The 18,889-nt window shown below is 37.7% G+C and overlaps 1 pseudogene; it reads left to right on the forward strand.

The window, feature by feature from the left end:
- Positions 1 to 542: 542 nt before the first annotated feature.
- Positions 543 to 6,943, forward strand: LOC103994921 (uncharacterized; annotated as a pseudogene).
- The last annotated feature ends 11,946 nt before the right edge of the window (positions 6,944 to 18,889 follow it).

Genomic DNA, 18,889 nt, shown 5'->3' on the forward strand with positions numbered 1-18,889 from the left:
TTTAATTTGGGCCGATTTTGGGCTTTCCTAGGTCAATCTCAGCCCTAAGAAATAGACGGTAGTTTGTGATTCTGAGAGAACACATTACCTACTAATCATCATAGAAATGAAATATACTATTCAAATACTGAATATGTAACACATTTATATATACCTTTTTATAGAAATTTGGTTGACATGAATTCAGTTGGATCCAATAAACAATTGGATATTGGAAGCGTTAGATCCGAAATAGTTCAAATCCGAAACCCATCAAATTCTAGTTGCATTTTTTGAATGGTTGCGTGTTGGATGGGCTGGGTTACGACTGCTGACACAAAGCATTTCAGAGACCTCCGACGGAGTCGAGACATAAAGCGTTTCTCATAATCCGCCGACGACCGGTTCGGGTTTATATAACAGAGGGTTCGAGATACAACTACGATTCTTATATGATCCGGGTTTGTAAACTGGGAAGATCCGGATCCAATTACGATCCCATTTATAGGCCTTCCCGCGCCCGAAGCGAGCGTACGGAGCGGCGTGCACAGCAGGGAGGGGAGTGGCGAGATGTTCCGTAACAACCTCGTCGTGCTAGCGGATCCGCCGTCCTCATCGCCTTTCCTTCTCCGCCAACTCTCCCTCCTCCCCGCCCTCTCGCAGCCGACCTCCTCCTCCCTCGCCGCCGTCGAAGTAGAGATCCTTTGCTGGAAGATCTCTCGCCGGTGGCGCCTCGCGTGCTTCCTTCACCATCCCGACGTCTTCGTCATCTACCAGGTCCAAGCCCTAGCGCGTTCTCGGCTAATCCCCAATAGAATGGGGGTTCGAAGTTCTCTTCTTGATTCATCTCTCCTCGGCCGCAGGGAACTCAATCCCAGTCCGCTGAGAGCGCCCTTGAGGAATTCGTCCAAGGAGTACCCGGCATCAGTGTGAGTTCCAGGATCCATCTCGTTCTTTAACCTATTGCGATCGGTAAATTAACGAGTAGATGGCTTCTAGTTTTTGATATGGGATAGATAGATAAGATCTATCTTACAAGGACGAGGCTGATTCTAAATCTTGCAAGAATGAAGGTTGGGGCAGAGGAAGAGGTGGCATCGGCGTCATTGGTGACCAAAGCAGTGGAGATTGTGTTCAGGACCGTCATGCTTGATCATAAATGGGCATGTGTTGGTAACAACACGTTTGTTGATTCAGCATTTGCTGGAACCGATGAGAGGAAGAATGTTGGTGCCTTTAATTTGGTAAATCACTCATGATTCTTTCATTGTTGCACAGAGACATTTTCTGGCTTTTCTCGTCTATGACATAACTATTATATTTATATGTACTTGATCAAATAGGTCGTCTCTAGTGTTAGGTATTAGGTTTTTTGAAGCTCAGTTATATAGACCATTTCTTGCGTCATGATGAAGAAGCCTTATACACATGATACAGGGTGATGTTACTCTGCTAATAACATAATCTTTGGTCTAGAACTTCACCTAGCCAGAAAAATGAGTTCGAAGTGACCATATGGGAAGGTACATTAATTGCAGAAAAATTAGTCGAAGTGATCATATGGGAAGGTACAGTAATAGCTCTTTGTTTATAGTCACATCATTATGTGTCATAATGGTGATGGATCCAACGTGAGAGATGAGAGAGATAAAATATTGAAGAGTTATATTGGTTTGAGCCTTTGAGGTATGTGTTGAAATATTTGAAAATAGAGTATCCTTAATTCGTGAGGTAGTTAGATATTAAGTTGCAAGATTCTTGAGTCACTTTATGTTTTACTAACCACATCAATACTCATCTACTTAATGAAATAGCTTGGTAAATCTCCATCGTTTCCTTGAAGATTTTAATTGATATTCCATTATCTCTACCTCTTTGTTGGATTTGCACACTTTTATTTCTGCTATATTATCATAAAAGTAAACTATTAATTATGATTTAAGGCATGGTGATGCATCCTGGGAGTAGCTGGTTCTAGTTAGTTGTGTTCGGTGTGCTCTGCTCAGGTATAGTCTGGTTTTGAACCTAACTGGAACCTTTGAAGTATTTGTTTATCTGGACTGAAACCAAACTAATAAGGGGAAAGATTGGAACTGCAGCATTCTAAGAGAAAATTTGAGGGAGAATGGAAAATGGACCAAAAGAGGGAGAGGGGAGAGAGGCAAAGAGGAAGAGGGAGAAAGGAGCATTGTAAGGGTAGACACAAAGCGAGGATACAAAACATTAGGCATTTGATTCTACTTAAAATTATAGAAAGTTTCTTGAAATTCTTGTATTAATTACAAACTTAAAATTGTAGTAAGAAAGTTGTCTGTGTTTTACCTGTAGTCAGCTTTAATTGATTATTTAAATTATTTCAAATGCATTACTTGTTTGCATTAATCATTTTTCGATTCACAAGTATATAGTCAGTTGTGGTGAAAGCATTTCTTCACATCCTTTTTATCATCTTCTCAATTTGTTAGGACTCCATGTCAATGGGCATTTAGTCAATTTACCATTTCATAAAAGGGACCTGTCAGTAGTGGTTTCTATTAAAATTATCATGGTTGTCTTTAAACTAGATACAGTTAGTTGACAGAGGGGACACAAACAGTGAACTGAATTTATTTGTATCTTAATCAGCTTCTTCCTTATATGTCAAAGTGAATGTATTATTAATTGATTATTGGTTTGAGAGAAACTGTCGAAGAGCTAGGTTTCTAACATTTACTCAAGAAGAATAGAGGAGAAGCTGACTCCTATATACAATTCAAACAAAAACATTGGCACCAATATTGTCTTCATAGACAGTTCTTAGTTGGTTCTACACCTAATATATTTCTTATAGGGGTTATTTTGTATCTTCAAAATTTTAAAGTCAGGAAATGTGCTTAATTTGAAATGGTTCTTATCCATCATCTGTTTTGTTGGAACTGGTGTTTATCATGCTTTGAGTTTGTGTCGTTACACCAAGTGTTGAAGTTTTCTTATGAAAAATTGTGCATACCTAACATGACAGAGGGTACAATCGGAGATGGATGATGGTTTTGTACTCCTTGTTTCACCAGAAGTACTTAGGTTCAGCAGATACAAGGTATCATTGCTATCTAGAAGCACAAAAGAAAGCAAGTTCGCATTATAGCCCCTCTTTTCTGTTATATCAGGTTACAGATTTTGTTAGCTCTGAAGTTTGGGAGAGCTTTGACAATGGTGAGATAGTAATGTTCAAAGACTATGGCTTTTTGACAGCTTGTACCATTATTCCTACATTAAGTGAGGCACATGTTATAGGTAGATGAAGTCCTCTATACTGTGGGATATACATTTTATAACTTTCTGGGATATCATCAATTTCTGGACTAAGAACAGTGTTGATTGGATAGGAGTGTGCAAGCTGCTTCCTGATGAGGAAAATTTTGAAAGACTGGAATTGCTTTGGTCACTAAAGGTGGTACAGATTATCTGAATCTCCGTTTTCTACCATATCAAGAATGATGATCATCATAAGTTTTTTATTCAAATTTTGATACGAAATCCATATCATGCAGCATGGCCTAGCATTAAACAGTGAATACTTCATCTCCGTCCAACTTGCATATGGAAGCTATGCAATCAAATGGTCTTTTTTCTTAAGAGTAGTCCTTTTTGCATAATTTCATAAACACTGGTCATGGTCGTTCATGCTTTAGATCAGTTTCCTGTGTTTCTTCCTGTATTAAGAAATAATTGTTATTTCCTTGTTCTCTGTCTAAAATTGATTAAGACCAGGTTGCCATCAGCTTATATTCTTCAAGATCCCAGTTTTTCTCCAGCTCCTCAAACACCTAGAAGTGTAAAAGCTGTGGATGTTATAGACTCATTTATGAAAATATTTGGAGGTCAGAAATATTTTTCTGTTTATTTGTGTCTACTTATGTTTATCTTCTGCACACATAAAGTTGTTTTGTGTTAGTTATCTTAGTGTTCCTTTTCTGGGATTTGACTGTGCATCTTGCCTACTTCTATTTATTTATCCTTGATGCAGCTTGGGATTTCTTCAGTCAGGGACAGCTTAAAGTTAAGGTATGTTCAGAATTTCCTACTAATATTGATTTTTCATCTTGTCCTCCTCAATCCACTACATGTTTTTCCTCCCCAGCCATGCTCTTACCTTATTTTGCTAGTTTATACTATATGTTCTTGAATTCCTATAGCTTCTTTATACCCATTTGTGCTGAAAATATTAAATATTTTTAAGAATATTGGTGTCACATACCACACATTGACTTTTTCTGGCTTATTAGAACGAGAGGCTTTAATTGATGGTAAATTGTTACCATCTATGCACACAAATGTGATACTGATTTGGGTGATGTTATTTTTGTATTAAGTTTCTTACTTTACTGCTACCTTTTGTATGTTATCTTGGATTGAAATGAATGGTGCTTATCTTTTGGTTTAACATCTTATGGTCATTCACCTGCATTTTCTGAAATTTTCTCATCAGCCTGGTTCTTAATATTATAGGAAGTATCGTCACTTGGTATTGTCACAAAAATACCTGTGTGGACAACAGCGACAAATAAATTCCCATGTTGCATGGCAAGAAACAAGGAAAATGCTGATATTCAGAATTCTCTTAGTCCAAAACATTTAACTTCAAGGGATCTAAAGTTAGCTTTGGGTACTTCTACATACCGATGAAAGAACACACTGCCATTTCCCTTGTCTATTTATGTTTCATGCTAGTAGCTGATATCCTTGGCTTTTAAGGTTAGACTTCCACGCTCCAAAGCCTGGCATCCAGTTTGTTCATGGCAGTAGAATGTTAGAGCTTAACAATGTTAAAGAGACTGCCACGTGCGGAAGTAATTTAAATATCAGTACAGAGAATATCCAAAATGATGTTAATGCATGCTCAACTAGTGACACTCTTCCAGCTGTCATGAAAGGTCCACCTGTTTCTATCAGCATCGAGTCAGGTAATCTACATTGTACTTTCTTGTCCTTTGTTCTGCTGATTGTAATATACTAGAAGGAAGCAGCTGAAACACAAAAATAATGAACTTTGTTTCTTCTGTGAATATGATGGATGGCATTTGTAACCCAAGGTTCGTGTTTGTTTTTCATTCGAACTTGTTCGAAAGAATATATGCTACTCTTTTCCTCACAGTTTTCTAGTTTGCCACTTTAATTTAATAATACTTCATTATATGATTCTATATTATTTTTGCTAAATGTTAGACTAGATCTAGCTTCCAACATCTGTTTAAGCAAAATAATGAATGTTCACAAGGGCAGAATCTCTGCAAGTAAAATAATGTGTACTGCTGTCCAATCTACAGTTTCAGCTACCATTGAACCTTCCATCTAACTTTGGTTCTTTCTAAAATTAGGTCCAGTAAATGGTAGTTATTTTGCTGAAGTGAAGCACTCCTCTGCTGAATATGACCTAAGTGTAGTAAGTAAAAATAGTTTTTCTGGAAACTTTTCAAATTTACTTAATGAAGCAATAAGAAAAATAGATGTAGGTTAGCTAGACAACATTTATGATTGAACAAAGATTCAGTTTATCCTTTTTATTATGTATCATAATTATTTGCATTGGTTTTCATATTGGAAAGATGGTGCCTACCTAACTGCCTATTTTGCTTCATTTACAGTGCAAGAATATGAATGAGATAATTATAACCATACTTTTTCTAAAGAATACCTGCCCCTAAACCAAAGGCGAATTTGTCACTGTAAACTTATTGGAGCTTGCTTTCTGTAAGATGTAAACATATCCAATTGAAGAATGACTTGTTTTCAGGACCCTTCTCAGAGATTAAAAGGATCCAAGTGGAAGAAGGAAAAAACTAAAGCTTTTCTTGGTAGTAATGTTTCAGAAAATTCTGGAAAAGGTAGTTTTTTCTTCAAAAAATGTGCTAACACTGTGCAGTGAGCTTTTCTTGTCTCTATGTTTCATATTAATTTCGTTTTTATCTAGAGGTACTAGTAGAAACTTTCCGAAGGAGGCCAGAGAACAGCGAGAAGAATAGTTTGATAGACAGAATATTTTAGTTCTACAGTTACAATTTAGCTAACAGAATGTTGATGCAAATTCTCTTTTGTTTTTTAGTTTCTTGGGGATGGGGGCAGGTATGATTGACAGTGGCTTAAGTTATGATGCATAATTTAGTTCAAGATTTGCCATCTTGTATTCTGAGATTGTTCTTTCATGTTCAAGGTGTTATGAAATAGAGAACATAATTTACTTAAGAGTTGTCTGTCATCCTTGACTTCCATTTCAGAGTACCAATAAACAAAGAACCTTCTAAACACAAGTAAAAAACCTAATATCTTTGTTGTGTATATGAGGACCACCAACTCATGTTAAAATGCATCAACAGATCTTAATCCATGAAGTAGATGGCACAAATGCTTATTGGAGGAATTTGATCGTGTATAGCTTATCACTGATTCTGTTAGGAACCTTTTGTTCTGCTTTGTGTAATATATGTTGTTTCTAATTTTATGAAATTATATTGGAAATCTCTATTTCTTACTCTTCATCTCATTATTTACTTATTTTAAACTTCACGAGATAGAAGATACAGCAGGGGGCTCCAAGATGAGGGCCAAACAATGCGTGGACCAATCTGTCATCACTGCAAAAGTAGAAATCTGGAAAGTTGTTACATAATTTTATTCTTACTACGGAAAGATGGTGACGATGCAAATTGGTTGTTTCAGGTTATGGATTACTATAAGAGTGGGGAGCTGCAGTCCCTCACCATGGTGGATCTGAAATGCTTTCTCACGTCTAAAAAGGCTAAAGTAGGAGGAAAGAAGGAAGAACTTATCAAACGAGTTACCTCCTTGCTTGCCTGATTGAGTTACTGTGCCGAAATTTACATCTCCAGACTTCGATCATGTATGGACCAGTCTTACCATTCTCTTGGTTAACTATGTTCTGGGATAAGAATGTTGATATATCGAGTGAACACAAAGTTGATCACAAGACTCGAAGTCTTTCGGTCGTCATGTTTCTGTCCTTGTGACTCTAACCAACATCGACTTTGTTATAGCACATTCGTTTACTATACCGCAGTCATGCCTAATCAAAATGTAATGGGCATGACTGGCACATCCATGAATAATATGATTGAATGCTGCTGGCAATGCCGACTGGTTTTAGTTAACGTTTCTGTTGATTGCTAAGCTTACTCGATCTGCCACCTATTACATTTCTGAATGGTTTGTTTGTACGTCGAGGTGTCTGACCAAGAATGCGGGAGGAGAGGCAAGAGACAAAGCCAAATGACAGCCTGGCGCAAGCGGTGCTTCATAAGGGGATGGACATGACTCCAACGGACCTGACTACCCATCTTCTACGAGGCACGTTGTAGTTTTTTCAGTCTTTCATAAATATGATATGTTTTGAATATTTGTGTGCGTGTGCTTTCCATTATACACGGCTGACATAGGGTCTAGCACGTGGGAAATCCAATGGTACATCGGTTGATCATTGTCCTACGAGTATAACTCGGCGTCGATATGGACGATGATTCAACGCCGATAGAGACGGCGACTCAACGTCGGCAAGGCACTAATTTATGAGCCAGGATCAACAACGAGCAGTCCCTAATGTTAGTTGTTACTCCCAATCATGATCAATGATCTAATGCATCATTTTATGATCAACGATCTAGTGCATGATCTCATGATCCCAATGATGATCGGATGATCAACATAATCAATCTAAGAATTAATCACTATCTAGGCTCACTGATCATCATAGCATGCTATAAAAAGCCCTCAAGTGCGTCCATTAAAGTGGTTGAGAAACTTCAGTCTTCATTACTTTCCAAATTATTACCTTCCAAATCATCCAAATCTAAATCCCATGGCCCGTATGGCTTTTCTCAAACATTACCCTATTTTTAGTTTTACATTGCCCTAATATAACCCTTCTCTACTCACGAGTAAAGATAAAAACTGGATTTTAAGACAGTTTTCTGTCACTTTATATTTTTAGGCCACTTTTAACACTCACAATGAGCACGGTAAGCAACATCTCTAGCTTGAGGGAAAGCGTGCTTAATCCAACTTCTGTTCATCACAAGATACGATAAGAAAATAGGATTATATGTGTTTTGTATTGTCTTGAGTGAAAGGATCTATACTTCTAAACATGGTTTGATATCTATAATTCAAGACATGAAAAATGATTTGGGAAATTTCACAACTATAGATTTGATATCTAAATGTGTTCATTAGTTTAGCTAATAAAAATTTTAATAGTTTATGATAATGTCACTTTCGTCACTTATCAATTATAATATTTATCTATATAACATTAAGATAAAGCTTTGATATCAAAAGGTTAGTTAAAATAGAAGTTGTTATGTATATACTGTTAGAAAAAAATATCATTGATGTTTTAATTAGTTTAAAGTGGCTTTGAGGTAGATTTAAGGTGGCTCTGAGATGAATCTGAAATAGATTTGAAGTAAATTCGAGGTAGCTCCAAAATAAAAACAGAGGTATGGAGTTCTCGAGGTGCTATATGCATAAAGACTAGGGTCGAGAGAGGTTTTCCAACCAGATCTCTCCAATACTCAAGTTAGTAATCTGAGATATCTAAATATAGACTCGAGTAGTTCAAGAAAGGTAAAATTATTTCTATTTTTTTATTTAAGATGTATTTTTATATATTGAAGGAGGCGAAGAAAGTTTATGATGTCCTTCCTTATCATAAAAACAGAGAATGGAGTTTAGGATTGTCTTTCTTTTTCTCGGAGAGAAGGAAGCTTACGATTGTCTTCCTTGTCAAAATAAAAAAGAATAAAGCTTATATTTTTCTACTTTGAATATTTATATATATAGATGGATGAAGATAAACCAGACCAACATAAGATAAGTCTGCTACGGTAGAAACACAAATTAAATATGCTCAAGACATGTGAGTCAAGAAACTCGACTAGCATTGAGATAAATCCACTACGGTGGAAGCACAAGCCAAATGTGGTTGACGCATATGAGTCAAAAAAACCCGATCAATGTCGAGATAAATCCATTATGATAGAGGCATATGCCAAATATGCTCGAGGTACGCGAGTTAAGAAACACAACTAACATCAAGGTAAATTCATTACGACGAAGGCATAAGTCAAATATTCTTGAGGGATATAAGTTGAGAAACCTATGACGAAGGCATAAGCCAAAGGTGCTTGAGGTATATGAGTTAAGAAACTAGTGCCAAATCTACTATGGCGGAAGCATAGACCAAATATGCCCGAGGTATATGAGTCAAAAAACCTTATCAATGCTGAGATAAATCCATTACTACGATGGCACGGGCTAGATGTGTCATAGGCATCTGAGTTGGAAAACTCGACCGATGCCAAGGAAAAACCATTACAGTGGAGGCACAAGCCCAACATACCCGAGACACTAGAATTCGAAAAACTCGACCTGCAAGTTGAAATTCCAAACACTCTCATTCTAAAAAAACCAAATGTCATGCTTTGAACCTCTCTCACAAGAGCCTCGAAGCATGCCTTCAAGAGGGATAAAAGATATGAAATCTACTATCAGCTGACATGTGGTTACCATGTGACACTCAAGTCATCTTCCATCTACCTATTGTTGAATCTCAGATTTTGATAATGAAATCAATTAATTTATGATCTAGTCCATGTATTAAGAAAAGTGATCTAAGACTAACTACGATCATGAAAATATAAAACAATTAGAGAATCAAACGTTGGGCTAGAGTCAAAGATTGGGCATCAGGCCAAAAGAATTGAACAATGTGCTAAGAATAGATGGATCGGGCGTAATGCCGAAGGTTCAGACGATGTACCGAAAGCTCATCGAGAGTTCGTCGGGAGTTCACCGGAAGTTCACTAGAAGTTTAAATGAATAATTGACATGTTAGACAACTAAGATTGCTAGTATTATAATTGTTGAATATCGAATTTTGATGATGAAATCAATTGATGAATTGTTTGACCTAATCTATGTGTTGAGATAAATGTGCATGATTAACTACAATAGTAGTAAAGTATAAAGTAGATGATGGGCCAGAGTCGAAGATTCGGATGATGTACTGGAAGTGTGTCAAGAGCTCGCCGAGAGTTCATCGGAAGTTTACCAAAGGCTCGTCAGAAGATCGTCGAGAGCTCATCGGAATATCACCAAGAGTTCGTCAGAAGATCGTTGAGAGTTCGTCGGGAATTTGTCGGAAGTTTCGTCGAGAAGTTCGCCGAAAGAAAAATCGACATACCGGACTAATTGCTTGCCTTAATCGTAGTTAAAACATTAGTTGAGTTAAGATTGGGAGGTAATCCCACTAACTCGGTCAGGGCCCAACTGGGCCCTTAACAGGGTTGAATTGGGCCGGATTGAATAGCCCATTCAGCACTTGAAATCATGGTCGACGGTGGCACTGCCTGGTGACCCAGTCTCCCAGGTGGTCTGGGTAGTGGTACCACCCAAACTGGGTGATGGTACCGTCGGTAATTAATGCTGCTAGCGGTGGTACCACCCTTGTTAGACAGTGGTACCGCTAGAGCTTGGTTTTCGAGCTCTGTCAAGCGGTGGTACCGCCCACTATTAGATTGCAAGTAGTAGTATCGCCCAGTAATGGCGGTAGTACTGCTAGTACCTCGAAAAACTGAGATGAGACATATTTTTACTCCAATTTTGAAGCCATTGAGGCCTATAAATACCCTACCCTTTTTTACATGAAAGGACACAAAAGTATTGGTATAATCTTGAGTCTTTGAAGCGTTGAAGTGTTGTAAAAGTGCTATAGTACTCCTCCTCCCTTTCTAAGTGTTGAGATCATTCAAGAGAGGTGTGATACTTGTAAGGGTTATCTCCTAAACCCGTAAAAATGAGAAATCACTAAAAAGAGGTGGTTGGTCTTCGCCTATTAAAGGAAGACCATTAGTGGACACCGATGACCTCAACGGAGGAAGAATCAAAAGTGGATGTAGGTTATAATGACTGAACCACTCTAAATTTTAATTTATTTTTCTATTTATGAAATTTACATTACTGTAAACTTTCTTAACTTTCTCTTTTCACTCTTATGAAAGCTTTTAAGTTCAGTTTCTTTTCGAAACAGATTGAATCGAAACGAATATTTTTCGAAATCAATACTTTTTTATATTGCACTAATTTACCCCCCCCCCTCTTAGTGCCGCTCTTGATCCTAACAATTAGTATTAGAGCAAGGTCACTCTTATTTGGTTTGAAATCCAAGAGAGATGGCATTTTCTAGCAACCAAGAGGGTCATTTAATCACATGTTCGCCCATGTTTAATGAAACGATTACACCTATTGGAAGATTAGAATAAGGATTTTCTAATTTCAATGGATTTTGAGTTATGGAATCTTATAGAAAATGGTTTTAAAAAGTCTTCTCTTCAAATTTGCAATTGGAATGAGTTGGAGGAGAAGAATTTCGCTTTAAATACTAAGACTATGAATGTCTTGTTTTGTGCTTTGGATAAAAACGAGTTCAATTGAGTGTCCATTTATTAAACGACTTTTGATATTTGGCATACACTCGAAGTTACTCATGAAGGTACTAGTAGAGTAAAGAAGTAAAAAATTAATCTTTTAGTCCATACTTAAGTTATTTCGAATGAAACCGAGTGAGACCATTGGAGACATGTACACCCGATTTATGGATGTCGTCAATGGTCTAAAAGGACTTGATAAAAGTTTCTCGGATTCTGAACTTGTTAATAAAATTTTAAGATCCCTTCTAAAGAGTTGGGACCCTAAAGTGTGTTGAATTTCATATTTTGATAATGAAACCAATTGATAAGTGTTTATGATTTGATATATGTTTTTAGTGACATAGGATGCTTCGATCAGGATAAGACAAATAAAGCAGGAAGAATCATGTTGGGCCAGAGGAAAATATGTTAGATGATTGGACGTCGAGCTGGAGGATCAGTCAATGTATCGACAAAAGGCTTCGAGCCATGGATTTGGACATTGGGCCAAGAAGAGCGGATATTGAGCCAAGGATATCGGAGTTGCAGAGTCAACTGACCGATTAGACAATAGGCCGCAAGAGAGAATGATGCGCTAAAGAATCCGACGAAGCGTCGATGGACCAATGATATGTTAGACAACATGATTCATGCATAGTAATAATTGTCTAGATCAAAGTATGTTTTACATGTACAAGATTAACTATGATAGCAAGGCATGAAGCAAAATAAAGTCCCAAAGTCAAGGACGCGTTTCATTGGGAGTTCGAGAGTTTATCGGAAGTCCAGATGTTCGTCGGAAGTTCTGCAGGAACTAGTCGAGAAGTCCAAGAGCTTGCTGGAAGAAGCTCATCGGAACTCACTAAGAAGATCATTGTGAAGTCTATGAGCTTGCCGAAAGTCCATTGAAACATTGCTGGGAGATCGTCGGAAGTTCGCCGGAAGCTTGCCAGAAGAAACTAAGACCTAGGGACTTGTTTAGCTTAAGTATGCCTTAGATTTCATAGTTAGCATGTAATTGGGATTGTATTTAGGCCAACCTAATTATGGGCTAGTTGGGTCTATGTAAGGACTGTGTTAGGCCCAATGAAATGTTGAATCTCGGATTTTGATGATAAAATCAATTGTCATTTATTTATCTAATATATATGTTAAGAAATGTGTGCAGGATTAACTACGATGACAGTAAGACATGCAGTAGGTGTTATGCCGGAGTCAAGATCAAGATCACGTTGGGAGTTCGAGAGTTCGTCGGAAGTCCGAACATTTGTCGGAAGTTCTATGGGAACTAGTCGAGAAGTCCAAGAGCTTGCCTTAGAAGCTCGTCAGAACTCGCCAAGAAGATCGTCGCAAAGTCCAAGAGCTTGCCGGGAGTCCGCCGGCGCATCGCCGAGAGTTCGTCGAATGTTTGTCGGAAGTATGCCGGAAACTCGCCGGAAGAAGCGATTGATGCACTGGAACACGAATTACAATAATGATGACTTAACTGTCATAGTTAGAGTATATATTAAGTTAGGATTGGGAGGTAATCCCACTAACTTAATTAGGGGCCAATTGGGCCCTTAACAGACCTAAATTGGGCTGAATGAAACAGCCCATTCTGCCCCTGAATTCCTGGTCGGTGGTGGCACCACCTAGGAGACTCGGTCTCCCAGGAATTCTGGGCGGTGGTACTGCCCCTATCAGGCAATGGTATCGTTGGTAGTTATTGCTGCCAGCGATGGTATCACCCTTGTCAAGCGGTGGTACAGCCTGAGCTTGGTCTTTGAGCACTATCAAGCGGTAGTACCGCCCAGACTGAGTGGTAGTTGTTGAATCTCGGATTTTGATGATATAATCAATTGGTGGGTTAATTGATCTAATCCATATTATTGAGTTAAGTGTGCAGGATTAACTACGATAACCAGAAAACATAAAGCAAGGATACCGGAGTCAAGCTCGATGGACGTTTAAGAGACCGAAGAATCATCGGAGATGCTGCCGGAACCATCCGAGAAGAAATCGGGAACGTGTCAGAAGTTCACCGAAGAAATCATCGGAGGCTCGCGGAGATCACCAAGAAGGCTCGGCTACTCGTTAAAGTCATCACAAAGATTGGGAGCTTGTAGGGAGTCCGTCGGAAGAAGTTCGTCGGAAAGCTCGCCGGAACAAGACTCGACGTTCGCGGTTAAAAAACTTGCTTAGGATGTTTTTTTTTGTGTTATGTAGTTCACCTATAATTAGGATTAGGATTAAGAGATAATCCTATATCCTGGTTAGGGGCCAACTGGGCCCAAAGTCAGATTTGGTTTGGGCGAAAATTAAGCCAAACCAATGAATCGGAAAGCCAGGCGGTGGAATCGCCTGGCTGGGTGGTGACACCTCCTTGGCTGGGCGGTTGCACCGTCCAGCACCCGAGCGCTGGGCGGTGGCACCGCCTGGCTGGGCGGTGGAACCTCCAGCACCGGGAACCCTAAGAGAATTCAAATTTTGGAGCCCAAAATTTGAATCCTCTTGAGGCCTATAAATACCCCTCAAATCTCAGCTGAGGTTACAACTTTTGAGAAGCATTTTGATTGAGAGAAAAGTCTTAGAAAGTCTTAGCAAGTCTTGTTTTCAATTTGCTAGAGAGTTCTCCTCCTTCTTTCTTATTGAAAATTTGTAAGAGGTTGAGCTGCTTGTAAAAGGTTGTAAGAGGGGTGTTTACCCTTCAATTTCAAGAGACTTGCTAGTGGAAGGTGGGAGCCTCATCGAAGAGGGGCCTCGCAAGTGGAGTAGGTCATTTGACCGAACCACTCTAAAAATCGGCGTAATCTCTGGTTTGCTCTTTATTATTGTCATTTACATTACTGCAAATCTTCTTACTGCTTTAGTTCCTTATTACTCTTGCTGTGCAACTTTAAGAATACGCCTTCAAGTTAAATTTCTCAAGTTTCGTTCTTAACGTACGAAAGATTTTGTTAAAATCGAAGTTTTAATCCGCTGCACTAATTCACCCCCCCCTCTTAGTGCCGCTCCGATCCTAACAAGTGGTATCAGAGCAAGGTTATCTCTCATATTTGGCTTAATACCCAAGAGAGATGGCTTACTTCGGCATGCAAGAGGGCCATTCTATTGCACGACCACCTTTGTTTAATGGGTCGGATTACACATATTGGAAGACTCGCATGAGAATCTTCCTCATTTCTATGGACTTTGAGCTTTGGTCTATTGTCGAGAATGGATTTCAAAATCTTCTCTTCCGATGAGCGAATGGGATGAATCGGAGAAGAAGGTTTTTGCTTTAAATGCAAAGGCTATGAATGCCTTGTTTTGTGCACTAGATAAAAACGAATTTAATCGTGTTTCAATGTGTGATTCGGCTTTTGATATTTGGAGAACTCTTGAGGTCACTCATGAAGGCACTAGCCGAGTGAAAGAGTCCAAAATCAACATCCTTGTGCACTCTTACGAACTTTTCCGAATGAAACCAAGTGAGTCCATCGGAGACATGTACACCCGGTTTACGGATGTCATCAATGGACTCAAAGCTCTTGGTAAAGATTTTACTAACTTTGAACTAGTAACTAAAATCTTAAGATCCCTCCCTAAAAGTTGGGATCCAAAAGTTACGGCCATTCAAGAGGCCAAAGACCTTAAAGCATTCCCTCTTGAAGAACTCATTGGGTCTCTAATGACCTACGAAATGATATGTCAAGCTCATGACGAGCTCGAGAACCCCCTTCCAAAGAACAGGAAGGATATGACACTCAAATCACAAGAAGACCACTTGAAAGGAACATCAAGTGATGAGGACAGTGACAATGACATTGCACTTTTGACTCAAAAATTTAAAAAATATTTAAGAAAGAATAGATTTAAAAATAATACAAAAAATAAATTTGAACAAAAGAAGGACCAAGTGATTTGCTATGAATGCAAAAAACCGGGACACTATAAGAACGATTGTCCTCAAGTCAAAAAGAGAACATAAAAAAAGAAGGCATTCAAAGCAACGTGGGATGATTCAAGCGTATCCGAAGAAGAGGAGTCCAACACCGAGCAAGTTGCTCATTACACGCTAATGGCGTTAGGAGAAGAGGTATGTGATTTATTTAATGAAGATTTATCTTTTGAAGAACTATCTATCGCTTTTCATGAATTATTTGATGAATGTAGAACTGTTAGCAAGAAGTTAAGTATCTTAAAGAAAGAGCATGCTTTGCTACAAGATAAGTTTGATAGTCTTCAAACTCCTCCATGCTCTAAGTGTGAGCACTTAGAAGCAATAAAAAATGAAAATATGCTTCTTAAGGAAACCTTAAACAAGTTTAAGGTTGGTAGCAAAGGATTAGATATGATCCTTGCACACAAGGGTCACATCGCAAATAGAAATGGAATTGGATTTGTAAAAGGATTACATCAAAATCCTACCACTTTCATAAAAGGACCTACATTACATGTTTCCTCTTATATGAAATGCAACTTTTGTTGCAAATCCGGACATATTGCCTACAAATGCCCATTTAGGAAAATTAGTTCACAAAAATTAATATGGGTTCCTAAAGGAACTATAAAGAATTCAATCATAAATAACAAAGTTAGTGGGTCAATTTTTGAGGCACCCAAAATCAAATGGGTACCTAAAAATCATCCTCTTTTGTAGACAAACCCACAAGCTAGGAGCAAGAGATGGTATCTCGATAGTGGATGCTCAAGACATATGACTGGAGATCCATCTCATTTCTCTATGCTCACTAGCAAAGAAGAAGGGTACGTTACCTTCGGAGACAACAACAAGGGCAAAATCATTGGCAAGGGAACTATTGGTAACAAATTTAATTTTTCCATTGATGATGTCTTACTAGTTGATGGATTGAAACATAATCTCTTGAGTATTAGTCAACTATGCGATAAAGGTTACATCGTTAGATTTGAATCAAATATGTGCATTATTGAAAAACCAAATCATAACATGACTATGATTGCTTTAAAACAAAATAATGTCTATACCATCAATCTTGATGAACTAAGTAATGAAATGTGCTTCTCCGCCGTAAATGATGATGCTTGGCTTTGGCATAGGAGATTAGGCCATGCAAGCATGAAAACAATATCTAAGATCTCATCTCAAGAATTAGTACGAGGAATTCCAAATATAAAGTTTATTAAGGACAAAGTATGCGATGCATGTCAACTAGGCAAATAAATAAAAGCAAGCTTCAAACCAAAAAATCAAATTAGCACTACTAGACCATTACAATTGATCCATTTGGACTTATTTGGACCAATTGATACAACAAGTCTAGGTGGAAGCAAATATGCTTTTGTGATTGTGGATGACTACTCTAGATACACTTGGACCTATTTCTTAGCTCACAAAAGTGATTGCTTCAAGTGTTTCTCTAAATTTTGTAAACTCACTCAAAACGAAAAAGGCTTCATGATTTCATCAATTCGGAGTGATCACGGTGGTGAATTCCAAAACCATGACTTTCAAAATTTTTGCGAAAGTAATGGGTACAATCACAACTTCTCAACTCCAAGAAATCCTCAACAAAATGGAGTAGTTGAAAGGAAAAATAGAAACCTACAAGAAATGGTAAGAACTATGTTGAATGAACATAGTTTACCTAAGTACTTTTGGGCCGAAGCCGTAAATACGGCTTGCTACATCATGAATAGAGTCCTAATAAGACCATCATTATCCAAAACTCCCTATGAATTATGGAATAACAAAAAACCAAACATCTCCTATTTTAAAGTTTTTGGTTGTAAATGCTTTATTTTAAATGAAAGGGATGCTTTAGGAAAATTTGATGCTAAATCCGATGAAGGCATCTTTCTTGGTTACTCTTCCGTTTCTAAAGCTTTTCGGGTTTTTAATAAAAGAACTTTAGTAATTGAAGAGTCTATTCATGTAGTTTTTAATGAAATTTCCGATTTAAAGAAAAATGATTTTGATGATGATCTTGGTTTTGATAATTTGAATTTAAATGAACCCTCTCCTCAAAATAGCCATTTGAATGCATCTTCTTCCGAAATTTCTTTACCAAAAGAATGGAAGTATGTAGATGCTCATCCAAAAGAGCAAATTATAGGAGATACATCAAAAGGGGTTCAAACTCGTTCTTCTTTCAAAAATTTCTGTGCTAACGCCGCTTTCCTTTCTCAAATTGAACCTAAATGCATTAATGAAGCCTTAAAAGATGATTTTTGGATCATTGCAATGCAAGAAGAATTGAACCAATTTGAGAGGAATGAGGTATGGAAGCTTGTTCCTAGACCAAGTGACCACTTAGTCATAGGTACTAAGTGGGTCTTTAGAAACAAGCAAGACGAAAATGGTATCGTGGTTAGAAACAAGGCTAGATTAGTGGCCAAAGGTTTCAACTAAGAAGAAGGTATCGATTACGAAGAAACCTTCGCTCCCGTGGCTCGATTAGAAGCCATAAGGATGCTCCTTGCTTATGCTAGTAGTAATAATTTTAAACTATTTCAAATGGATGTTAAAAGTGCTTTCTTGAATGGTTTTATTTCCGAAGAAGTATTTGTCGAACAACCTCCCGGATTTGAAAATTCTCTTCTTCCTAATCATGTATTCAAATTGACGAAAGCTCTCTATGGCTTAAAACAAGCTCCTAGAGCTTGGTATGAAAGGCTTAGTTCCTTTCTTATTTTAAATAATTTTACCAAAGGCAAGGTTGATACTATATTGTTTATTAAACATTTTGAAAATAATTTTCTTATTGTGCAAATTTATGTTGACGATATTGTGTTTGGCTCTTCGGATGAATCACTATGTGAATCATTTGCCAAATGTATGAGTCTTGAATTTGAAATGAGTTTAATGGGTGAATTAACTTTCTTTTTGGGATTACAAATCAAACAACTTAGTGATGGTATATTTCTTAACCAATCCAAATATACATTAGAATTGTTAAAACGATTTAACATGGATAATTCAAAAGCAATAAACACCTCTATGAGTACTGCGACTAAGTTAGATATGGATGAAAATGGTGAAAGTTTCGATCAAAAAACATATAGGGGAATGATAGGTAGTCTACTCTACCTCACTACGACTAGACCGGATATTATGTTTAGTGTAGGACTTTGCGCTAGGTTTCAATCTAATCCTAAATTATCTCATCTTAAGAGTGTTAAAAGAATATTTAGGTATCTTAAAGGAACTTCAAATTTAGGATTGTGGTATCCAAAATCTGAAAAATTCGATCTAATAGCTTATGCAGATGCCGATTTTGGCGGATGCAGGATAGATAGAAAAAGTACATCCGGAACATACCAATTTTTAGGACATGCACTTGTTTCTTGGACTTCCAAGAAACAAAATTCAGTTGCACTATCTATGGCGGAAGCCGAATACATTGCTGCAAGTGCATGTTGTGCACAAGTAATTTGGATGAAAAATACATTAGAAGACTATGGAATTCACCTTGAAAATATTCCCATAAAATGCGATAATACTAGTG

The sequence above is a fragment of the Musa acuminata genome, chromosome BXJ1-8 (genome assembly GCF_036884655.1).
Source record: "Musa acuminata AAA Group cultivar baxijiao chromosome BXJ1-8, Cavendish_Baxijiao_AAA, whole genome shotgun sequence".
Classification (NCBI taxonomy): Eukaryota; Viridiplantae; Streptophyta; class Magnoliopsida; order Zingiberales; family Musaceae; genus Musa; species Musa acuminata.